Consider the following 12,635-nt stretch of genomic DNA (forward strand, 5'->3'; position numbering starts at 1 on the left):
CAACAGTTTTCAAAACCATTTATAACTGTTAAGAAACAGAGTAGCTCATCGGTGGAATGGGTTAGATTCACAAAACACAATAGTCGATAATTATAGTAATCCAATATTTTATAAACCCAATGACCCCACTTTCTGAGATAAGAACTATTTGAAAATAAGCAGTTTATTATTGAAAATTAGGGAAATTAGCAAATAGTATGATAGAAAGTAAACATTTACCAACATCTAACACTCTATACCAAGATAAGGTAAAAATGATTTCATTATTAGACATAATGAGTGATACTGTAAGCAAATAAGAACAGATCTGTGAAGAAGAAAGGAATTTGTGGCCAAAAAAAGAAGTATAGGTCATTATGAAACATGAAGTGAATAATTTTGATTATATCATATTAACATTTTTTGTACAAAGATAATGCAGACAAGATTAGAACGGAAGCAGAAAACTAGAGCAGGGGAATTAAATGCAAGGCTGCTGATAAAGGCCTCATTTCTAAAATATATAGAGAAGTGATTCAAATTTATAAGAACACAAGACATTCTCCAATTGATACATTCTCAAAGGATATGAACAGAAAATATTCAGATGAATAAACTAAAACCACTTCTAGTCATATGAAAAACATGTTGTAAATAGCTATTGATCAGATAAATGCAAATTAAGACAACTGTGAGGTACCACTCTCGTTCTGTCAGATTACCTAAGATGAAAGGAAAAGATGATACATTTTTTAAAATTTTATTTATAAATTTTTGACATTATATATGCCTGAATAATTTTATAACATTATCCCTTGTATTCATTTTTCCAGATTTTCCCCTCCCTCCCTCTACTCCCTCCCCTTGACGACAGGCAATCCCATGTATTTTACATGTCTTACAATATAACTTAGATACAATATATGTGTGTAAATACCATTTTCTTGTTGCACATTATGTATTAGATTCTAACCTGGGTAGATAGACAGTAGTGCTAACAATTTACATTCACTTCCCAGTGTTCCTTCTCTGGATGTAGTTATTTCTGTCCATCATTGATCAACTGGAAGTGAGTTGGAACTTCTTAATGTTGAAGATATCCACTTCCATCAGAATACGTCTTCATACAGCATTGAAGTGTACAGCGATATTCTGGTTCTATTCATTTCACTCAGCATCAGTTGATGTAAGTCTCTCCAAGCCTCTCTGTATTCCTCCTGCTGGTCATTTCTTACAGAGCAATAATATTCCATAACCTTCATATACCGTAATTTACCCAACCATTCTCCAACTGATGGACATCCATTCATCTTCCAGTTTCTGGCCACTATGAAAAGAGCTGCCACAAACATTTTGGCACATACAGGTCCCTTTTCCCTCCTCAGTATTTCTTTGGGATATAAGCCCAATAGCAGCAATGATGGATCAAAGGGTATGCACAGTTTGATAACTTTTTGGGCATAGTTCCAAATTGCTCTCCAGAATGGCTGGATTCTTTCACAACTCCACCAACAATGTATCAGTGTCCCAGTTTTCCCACATCCCCTCCAACATTCATCATTATTTGTTCCTGTCATCTTAGCCAATCTGACAGGTGTGTAGTGGTATTTCAGAGTTGTCTTAATTTGCATTTCTCTGATCAGCAGTGATTTGGAACACTCTTTTATATGAGTGGATATAATTTCAATATCATTATCTGAGAATTGTCTGTTCATATCCTTTGACCATTTATCAAATGGAGAATGGTTTGATTTCTTATAAATTAGGGTCAGTTCTCTATATATTTTGGAAATGAGAACTTTATCAGAACCTTTAACTGTAAAAGTATTTTCCCAATTTGTTACTTCCCTTCTAATCTTGTTTGCATTAGTATTGTTTGTACAGAAACTTTTTAGTTTGATGTAATCAAAATCTTCTATTTTGTGATCAATAATGATCTCTAGTTCTCCTCTGGTCATAAATTCCTTCCTCCTCCACAATTATGAGAGGTAGGCTATTCTCTGTTCCTCTAATCTATTTATGATCTCATTCTTTATGCCTAAATCATGGACCCATTTTGATCTTATCTTGGTGTATGGTGTTAAGTGTGGATCCATATATAATTTCTACTATACTAATTTCCAGTTTTCCCAACAGTTTTTTCCAAATAATGAATTTTTATCCCTAATGTTGGTATCTTTGGGTTTGTCAAAGACTAGATTGCTATAGATGTACCCTTTTTTGTCCTTTGTATCTAATCTGAAGATGATACATTTTGAATGGAATGTGGGAAAACTGGGGCACTAACGAATTATTGGTGGAGTTGTTAACTGATCCAACCATTCTGGAGAGCAATTTGGAACTATGCCCAAAGGGCTGTCAAAATGTGCATACATTTTTATCCAGCTGTGTCGAGATCCCAAAGAGATCTTACAAAATGGAAAAAGACCCACATGGGCAAAACTCTTTCTAGTAGTTCTTTTTATAATGACAAGGAACTGGAAACTGAATGGATACCTATCAGTTGGGGAATGGCTGAATAAATTATGGCACATGAATATTATGGAATATTTTTGTTCTGTAAGAAATGATCAGCAGGATGACTTCATAGAAGCCTGGAGAGACTTACATGAACTAATGCAAAGTGAAATGAGTATAAACAAGAGAAAATTGTCCACGGCAACAACACAGCAATGATTAATTCTGAAGGTGTTGGCTCTTTTCAGCAATAAGCTTTTTCAGGCCAATGCTAAAAGACTTGTAGTAGACAGAACCATTGGCATCCGTCAGAAAGAGAACTGTTGTGATTGAATGTTGATCACAACATAGCATTTCCAACTTTTTGGTTATCATTTGTTTTTTGTTTTCTTTCTCATTTTTTTTCTTTTTTTGATTAAATTGTTTTTGTGCAGCATGATAATTGTGGAAATATATGTAGAAGAATTGCACAGGTTTTTCTTATTTTGGATTACTTGCTGTCTAGAGGACAGAGTAAAAGGAAGGGATGGGAAAAATTTTTTGAAAAAATTTTTGCAAAAGTGAATATTGAAAACTATTTTGTTTATATTTTTTCTAATAAAAAGCTAGTTTAAAAAAGAATATTTAACCTTGACATCTCTATTCATTGGAATGGATAACTACTGATAATGAAACTTTCCCCCCCCAAATCATGTAGGTCCATAAATGTCATGTACACTATGAATCAGAGGCAAAATTCAAACCAGTCTTCTTAACTTTTTAATCTGTCCCTCTATTTTGCTACACTCTACTCTCTTCATTTATATAACCAAAAATGGAGGGGCATGAATAGACAATCATATAATGATAATTAAACACAGGAGCTAGATATTAGTGCATTTACTCCCATAAGGTAATACAAAAGCAAGACTTACTTAATTCATTAAATTAAATCCTTTATGTTTCTGAGTAGTGGACAAGAATTGAATAGTAAAAAGTGTATTATAGAGGTTTGAACTTGCATTAGTGAAGCATATATAGATGGATATATAAAGAGAGAGAGAAACATAGAGAGATGAAATCATAGGTCTTTTAACATTTCCAAATATAGCAGCTACTTTCAGCTGTTTCCCTGACTTGAAGTTGATATACATAAGTTAGCTCCAAAGAAGATACTTTTTACACTCAAGTTCTATGTAGTAGAGTAGGAATGTAAATATATTAACATAATTTACTGATTTCCATGGGGTATTCCCCAGTACCAATTAAATAGTAGGAAAAATTGTTTTTAAAAAAGCATTTATTTGAATGATTTAATATGAGCTATGATACAACATGCTTCAGTTACATACAACATCTCTGGAAACACTGGACAAATATTAAGAATATGAGAACAATTGTTTGGATCCATAAAGATGGATTCTTTTTTGTAAATACGTGATGGCATTTGTATAATAAAATTCCATGCCATTTTCCATCCTCCACAGCTCTGTAACAACAGTGTTTTAACAATTATATGTATGCTCACTTGAATATATTTCATCTGAGTCATGTTTGATTTTAAATTAGGTAAAACAGCAAAAGACTCTCATACGAACTTCTTACATAGAGTGGTTTTTTAAATTCCAATCAATTCATTTTCCTTCCTCTACTTTGAAATCTTAAATATCATGTACTATGAAAGAAGATAGGAATAAAACATTCTGCACATCATCATTCTTTGGATCAGTGAAAATGAGAAATCACATTTCAACATGTTGCTAACTGCTTAGGCTTTGCTTGTTCCACTAACCCTAAATATAATTTTAACTACTACTTTTATCCTTAAGTTAAACTCTAAATTGAAAGCTTCTAGACATTCTTCTAGCAGAACCATATCACTTTGAGGGAATAGATAAAATTATGCCTTGCTGTTTTCTTTTTGGATATCACAAAGTGACATGATTAGTTTCTCTGAAGTTTTCCATCATTTCCACTTCAACAAACAGTTCTTCCTTGTTAGTCAGAATCATATCCAGAGAAATGGCTGTTCCCAGTTGTTTTATGTGAAATGAAACTGTCAGTGAAGCAAGTCAAGAATTTATCAGTTTGTTTACTTTTCAGACAGACCCTTCTGGTAAATGTCTGAAAAGTTGTGGGCACTCTTCAAAATAATATCTTACCACTCTGCCATGTTGGCAACCTGCATAATTAATTATCAAATTATTCCATCAAGCCTGATGGTCTGAAGTATCATCCCATGATGCTAGCATATGTGTTTATTTTGCCTTTTATCCTTATCCTCATAAAAATATTCTAAATTTCCATTTTTTTCTATAATTTATTGATGTCTGATATTTTTTCCCAAATTCTGATTTGGAAAAAAAATAAAGTTGTGTTCTTCAGTATGTTTATATTTTCCTTTTTCTCATTAATAGCATTTCCAGGGACATATATAGGTTTTCCCTGTGTATCATTTTAGTACTCAATATTCTGCATGGGAATATATAGTATTTGCTTTGTTCGAGATTTCACTTTATTAATTACTCATATTGTTCATTCTGCTTACTTAGATACTACATTCAGATAAGATAACTTTGTTCTATTAACTGAAGTAAAATTCTACTGTAATCTTTTCTCTTCATGAAAACATTAATAACTGCCTTCAATGTCTGTCACAGAAATCTGCACATAGTGAGAGCTCAATATAAGTTGACTGATTGATTGATTGGTAGCTTACTGTTATAAGAGTAGATAACAATGAAAAAAATAAGACTTTCAAAATGCCAATTAATCATGATTTTTCTCATTAAAAATGGATATTCTGTTTTGTTTTTTTTTTTTATAAATTCTAGATAGAGATGTCATAATATAATATAGATCCAAGCCCTGCTTTGAAGTAAAAAGTTCCCTGGATCTTACATGTCTTTGGCATCTAGCCCTGTGATCAAGGGTTAGTCATTTAAACATTGAGTGCCCACAGGCAACTTCTTAAGATTTTTTAATTAGGGACTCACTGAAGGTTTGAATTGGTGGATAGACTTTTCAAACTAGAGAGTGCTATATAACAATGAAATCAAAGTTCCATAGCAAACTCTCTCTCTCTCTCTCTCTCTCTCTCTCTCTCTCTCTCTCTCTCTCTCTCTCTCTCTCCTCGTCTCTCTGTCTCTGTGCCTCTCTATCTCTGTCTCTGTCTATCTCTGTCTCTCTCTGTCTCCATCTCTGTCTCTCTGTCTCTGTCTCTCTCTCTGTCTCTGTCTCTCTCTCTGTCTCCCTCCTCTCTCTCTCTCTCTCTCTCTCTCTCTCTCTCTCTCTCTCTCTCTCTCTCTCTCTCTCTCTCTCTCTCTCTCTATTTCTCTTTTCCCCTGTCTCTATTTCTCCATCTCTCTCTCTGTCTTTCTCTCACACACACATATACAAATTATTTATACATTTTTGCAGCAGCATCATAAGCCATTTTAAATCAGAAAGAGTATTAGAGGGAAAAAGTATTTTAAATTTTAATTAAAGTAATTTACAGGAAAACATTTTATTTACTCTACCAATTTAAGAAAATATTCAGCCTTTTACTTTCATGTAACAAAATCTATCTAAAGATGACTAATGAGATCAGTTCTATCAAACTATTTTTAAAAGATAACAATGTATGTTTATTTCCTATATTTTATATTACTTAAAGCAGTTAAAACTGAAGAATGAAATGTTATAGGTAATGATGGATTACAGTTGATTGTTATTTTATAGTCTTTACCATTAGGGTAAGGTATCCTGATATCAAGGGATTCATGTTAGCTAAATGTCAAGTTGTGTTATAAAACTTTCAAGGACAGCACCTCACTTCCTTCCTGTATCTCAAATTCACTGGCTTAGGCTAATCTTCCATTTCTCCTTTTCCCTCACCCAAATCTCTAATTAGTTGCCAAATCCAGTCTTTTATATTTTCAATTCTCTTCCTTCTACCTATTTACTCATACAGTCACCACGTTATTATAGAGTTCTTATCACCTCTCATCTGAAATTTTGCAATGACTACTTGTCTTTCTTACTGTCTACTGATTCCAAATTGTCTTTCAAACAAGGGGGAATTTTTTTTTCTAAAACAAACAAACAAACAAACAAACAAACCAGTAATCACCATTACAATACTCCATTGATAACATTGATAAAGTCCGCTGGTCCAATATGAACACTATGATCAAATATTAATTCATATTTCTCCTCTTCCTTTTTGAAAGTCCTGTCTCATGTGATCTTTTATAATCTTATGCATTAGTATATACATATATATGCATATATATGTGTGTGTATGTATAAATATATATATATTAGTATTATAGTATTACATATATAATATTACATTATATATATAGTATACATAAAAATATAATTTACAAATAAGCAAATATATATGGGATTAAGTTATACTTAAGTCACACATATTTTAAGAGTATAATGACCCTGTACAAGGATTGAAAAGATAGATTAACCTACAATGATGTAAGAGAGCTAGCTTACACAGGCTCCTCAGAGATCATTAAAATTTCAGTGTTGACCTAAATATCAAGTGTTATAGATCAGAGCTTAATTTATTGCTTTGTTGATTATATAGAATTTAGAAAATATTAATGTTCCTTTTCTATCTGCATATGTTTACTTGCCTTCTTTCTGCCAGTCTCTTCTATACTTCTGCTATTTGAAGTATTAGTTAGATTAGTTGAAGTATTAGGTAGACTGATACAAAAATATATTAGAAATCAATTCCTTTATGTACACCCTTCTGATAGCCACTCTACCTACCCAAACTAAAATGATCCTTCCATCTGTTAATTCTCTTATGCATTTTGGAATTTTTTTCTTTTTTTCTTCTATATTTTCACACTCTATGTTACATTTTTATGAATATACACTTTATTCCCAGTTGCTGGATCATTAAACTCTTCCTTGGGTAAGCACTGTGTGTTCTTGATCTTTTGTATGGCACACAGCAGGACCCCATAGCACAGGACCTTGATTATATGATAACACAAGATCCTAGAAGTAATAATTAATTAAGTGCTTTCTGTGTGCCAGACACTGTGTTAAGCACTCTTCAAGGTTTTCCTCATTTGATCCTTGCCACAGCCCAGGGAGTTTGGTGGTATTATTACCCCATTTTTTTCACTTGAGGCAATTGAGACAAACATAGTTAAGTGACTTACTAGTAAATATCTTTGGCAATTTGAACTCAGAGCTTCATGGCTCTTGGCCTAGTGTTCTATGAACTGAGCCACTTTGCTAGGTGCTAGGCAATTGCCTTTTAGTCATCTTATCTCCCAAACCAGAGTCTCAGGTGCAACTCAGGTGCCAAATAAATGCATATGGAATTGAACACAAGCTATTACTAAGTATTTATGGAATTGAATGGAAATCAAATTGTTTTGTTCCTAGACCTAAAGCAGGTGAAAGTTTCGGCAGAGATGGCATGTTTTATTCTAGCTTTAATGAGGAGAAAAATCAGACTTCAGAGTCACAATATGATGCATTATGGCTTTATGGTATGTGGGAAGGATAGAAAGAGCATGGATCTGAAATCAAGTCTTCATTTTCATCTTAAATAATTATTATATTTGTGATTATGAACATATTTTTCACTTCAAATGAAGTTTCTGTGAATGACTTAGCTATTCCCATCAATACAATAAATTAAGATACTGCTAAAGGACTCATGGTAAAATAAATAAATAAACAAACAAACAAGTAAATAAATAGATAGAAAGATAGATAGATAAATAAATAGATAGATAAGTAGATAAATAAATAAATAGATAGATAGATAGATAAATACATAAATGAATGAATGAATAAATAAATACACAAACAAACAAATAAATAAATAAATGAGTGAATGAATGAATTAATGAATGAACAAATTAAATGAATGGGTAAATAAATAGATAAACAAACAAATGAATGAATGAATGAATAAACAAGTAAATAAATACATAAATGAATGAATGAATGAATAGATAAATAGATAAATGGATAAATAAATGAATAAATGAACGTATAAATAAATAAATAAATAAATAAATAAATAAAAATCTGTTTATCTCCACAAAGAGAACTGATTAATTCTGAATGAACATTGAAACATACATTTTAAATTTTATTTATTTTTATTATTTTTTTCTTTACATTTTCTTTTACAAGATGGCTAGTATGGAAATATATTTGGCAATATGTCACATGCATATTTGAAATCAAAGTTCTTGCCTTTTAAAGGAAAAAAGCCTTTAACAGGAGGAAAATAATTTACAAAGCAATTTTTTAAATTAAAATATTAATATTTATTAAAATATGTAATTACTAATTGTATGGAATTGATAAATATTTAAAGAAATATTTTCATAAAATATATCAATAAACTTTTCAGCAGGCATTTATTGTCTGAGATGAAATTTGTCTTTAAGCAGGAATTATGCCCTCTGCTTCTCTTACTGTATACAATATGTATACAATTAAGTGAATATAAAAATATAACAAATAGGGGAATTTGATCAATATTAAGACAGAAAAGTGAAAATGTTCTACTGCTTATGGTTCTAAATAATTGCTGATTTTTCTTGTATATGGTCACACAACTACTTTGTGAGAAGTAAATTGAGAATCTAGATCTTACTGATTTCAAGGACATTTCTCTATGTTGTCATAGCTTTTTATTAATTTCTTTGCATAAAATTATGCAAATTCATTTCTAGAAAAGAAAGCACAGATGTATGGGACATGAGTGGAAGGTTGAGAGGGGTGGCTTTTCTAGAAAATAGCCCCTGAGTTCTGCCTTGACAAAAGCTTAGAATTTTAAATGAGAGATTTAAGGAGGGAATATAATTTGGTTCACAAAAATACTAATTTACAATGATTCCCAGTAAGATATGGCTTTATTATGTGATGACAATATGATGGATATAAGCCTTGGGTTGACTCTTGGAAATACAATTTTACCCACCTTCCCAAAACGAGAAACTATGCAGCTTAGAAAACTAGACTTCTTATTTCACTCATTGTACTTCTAGTGTAACTACCCTGTATAGAACACAATGACAAAACATTTATTTTGGCCTGATAGACTTTCATTATTATTTACCAAAATAGGCTAAAATAATGAACCATTGAACGTAAGTGATCTCAGATGAGTAAAAAGCTTTTCTAAGTTAACAAATTTATCATGTTGATTAGACTAGGAATGAATGACAATTCTTATATCATTTATAGAATTCTAGTTAGATGTACTTGTAAATAGAGCACCAAGTGTTCAAATCTTTGGATCATTGGTTTAAAAAAAAAAGTATCTTAGAGGGCAAATGTCTTTTGATCAACATGAATAAAAGTCATCCTCAAAGCAAAAACAAGGTAGCATTGAACAATAAAGCAGAAAACCTTCTTGATGTTCTAAATAAAAAGCAGGAAAGGAATAAAAAGTCACATTATGCCTTTTTGTCTTCCCAGGGATGCCTTCCTTTTTTGTTCCTCTTGACACAAAAGAAAATGTCTGTCTTCCAAGGACAGACATTAGAGCTGACTCATGAAATTATACTGTTGTCTTTTATATCAGCTTATAAAGGTCAAAAGAAAAGCCAAAGGACACACAACATGCTGAATGTACATTATGTCCTGAGTTGTCACTTAAAAAGAAGACATACTTAATTAAAACTTCTTTATCTGGCACAATCATGATCTTTTTATCTTGGAAAAATAATCCTAAATTACAAGTACTACCAGCAAAATAATAAAGCACTTAGGAATGTTTTTGATGAGAACAAAATACAACAAAAATGCAAGGAAGAAACAAACAAAAACAGGAAAATTACTTTGTGCTAAGAACAAGTCAAAAAAAAAAATTAAGTCTTTATTCCTGCCAATCAAAACACTAAGTACTAAGACCATAGATACAAAGACAAAGGTAGGCCCTACTAATAAGGAACTTACATTCTAATAAGTCACCATTTCAGAAAAAACCTGGAATGCCTTACATGAACTGATACAGAGTGAAGTTATCAAAACCAGGAGAATTTTATCCACAATAACAGTAATATTATAAAGTGATCAATTGTGAATGACTTAGACTTAGCTATTATGAACAATAAAATGATTCAAGACTTTTCTAAAGGACTTACGATGAAAAATGTCATTCCTCCTCCAGAGAAAGAACTGATGGATTGTGATAGCAAATCAAACATTCTACTTTCCCCTTTCTTTCTTTTTTTTTTCTTTTGGTCTTTTTGACTTTTTATTTCAGTACATAACTAATATGATTTTTTGCATAATTTAAATGTGTAACATATATAAAATTACTCACCATTCCAGGGAAAGGGAGAAAAGGAGAAAATTTGCAACTCAAAATTATTAAAAAAAACACTGAATATTAAAATTGTTTTTACATGCAAATGAAATTAAAGTATAAGAGAGAGAAAAGTAAAAGAGGAGGAAAGGGAAATAGAGAAAGAGAGAGAAAGAGAGAGAGAAAGAGGGAGAAGGGAGCAATGGTCACCAAGGAGATATATTTTTGAGTGAGCAGACCCAATTAATGCATCATTTTTGGGATGAATGATATCAGAATGATATGAACTTATTCTGAAAGTCCACAAAAATTTATTAAATACTTACACATTCCTTAGCACTGTGAATATAGCCAGGGTAGGTAGATATTGAAGCCAATTGGATAATAATTAGAGAATAAGGTGAAATGTGGTGAACACAAATCTAAATGTGGCTAAATCTCCTATGAATCCAGACATCAGGATTCCAAAGCAGGACATCTGAACATAGAAGTTCTATTTAGCTTTTACTGAGGAAAATAGAAAATTATTAACCATAGCTCTTGTTTGTGTTTAAATGAAAACTTTGTTACAAAGAAGTCTTAGCGGAATTCTTACTCAAATTTCATCCTCTCTAAGCCTTATGGTAGTCCTAATGTACTTGGAATGATGGGAACCATCTCCTCCCAAAATTATGCTAGTCTTTGCAAAGCATGGTCTGAATTGTAAGGAATAAATCAGTAGCAATGCTTAGCTGTATTCATTAATTCATGTTGTTAACTTATTATGTGGGAAGAACAAGATCTGATACTGAAGAACAAGAACAAATACTGAGGGAATTATTTTTCCCCTTCTCTGGTAGAATGTAAAATGGCTCTGACCCTTTAATCTCAAGGTACCACTCTTTAGTGTACAAAACAGTTCTTTTAAGATCCTCATCGTTTGCCATGCAATTGTCTTTATGAACTACAGCAACTCATCATTCTGCAAGATGAAATCAATTCTGAAAATCACACCTCCTAAAAACTCTCTGCCTCAAGCATCTCTCCCTTCCTCTCTTTGGAAACTATGCTAGAGAACTATAAATCTTCTACTATTTTAAGAAGTATGTTCAATGTATTCACTTCCTCATTTCTCAAGCCTGTTCTTGGATTTCTTGATCCCCAGAAATTCATCATCCTATAAGATCGAATTTAGCTTTTGGTTCTTCTAATTTGGCTATTCATTATTTTGTGCAAGTAGTACATGTAGTAGTATTACACCACAATCATTTACCACAGCTTAGGGGAAGCAAATTAAAAATGAGAGAAAAAAGAAAGTACATGATAATTTTATATGCTTGGAAGGATGTGAAGTTTCATATGAAATCATCTTTTTATTTGTATTATGTTATAGAAATAGTTGTTTTGTTCCATAAGTTAAAATTTTAAAAATGAAATTAGCTCTGTGACTCATTCTGCTTCAGATCATATTCAACAGCAGACTTAGGATTTTATTATATTTCACATAACAACATTTCTCTCTTTTTAAACTTTTTATGTGTTATTTTTACACATTAGATTATGAATTTCTTGAGGGCAGGGGTGCCATATTTTTTTTCACATACATGTTAAATATTTTGTGTCTATTAAGGAACTCTGACTCATACTCTTTTGAAAATTTATTGACTAAACTGCCTTACATAGTTCAATAGTTCAATTAAATTCCTTTCATATCAACAAGATTCTTAATAAAATCTTGCAATATTCTTGCATGACAGTGAAATGAAATATTTTAAACCCAATTTACATTGTAGAAAATTGAAACAGAGTCTGAGTGAATTTGTTAAGGTCCTATATTCAGTTGTGTCTATAATCACATCGAAGCAAGTATGCTTGTCAATAGTATGAGTTATAAAAAACCCCAGTCATCCTATATAAATTTTGTCCAATTCTTTTGATAATTTTT

The sequence above is a fragment of the Sminthopsis crassicaudata genome, chromosome 2 (genome assembly GCF_048593235.1).
Source record: "Sminthopsis crassicaudata isolate SCR6 chromosome 2, ASM4859323v1, whole genome shotgun sequence".
Taxonomy (NCBI): Eukaryota; Metazoa; Chordata; class Mammalia; order Dasyuromorphia; family Dasyuridae; genus Sminthopsis; species Sminthopsis crassicaudata.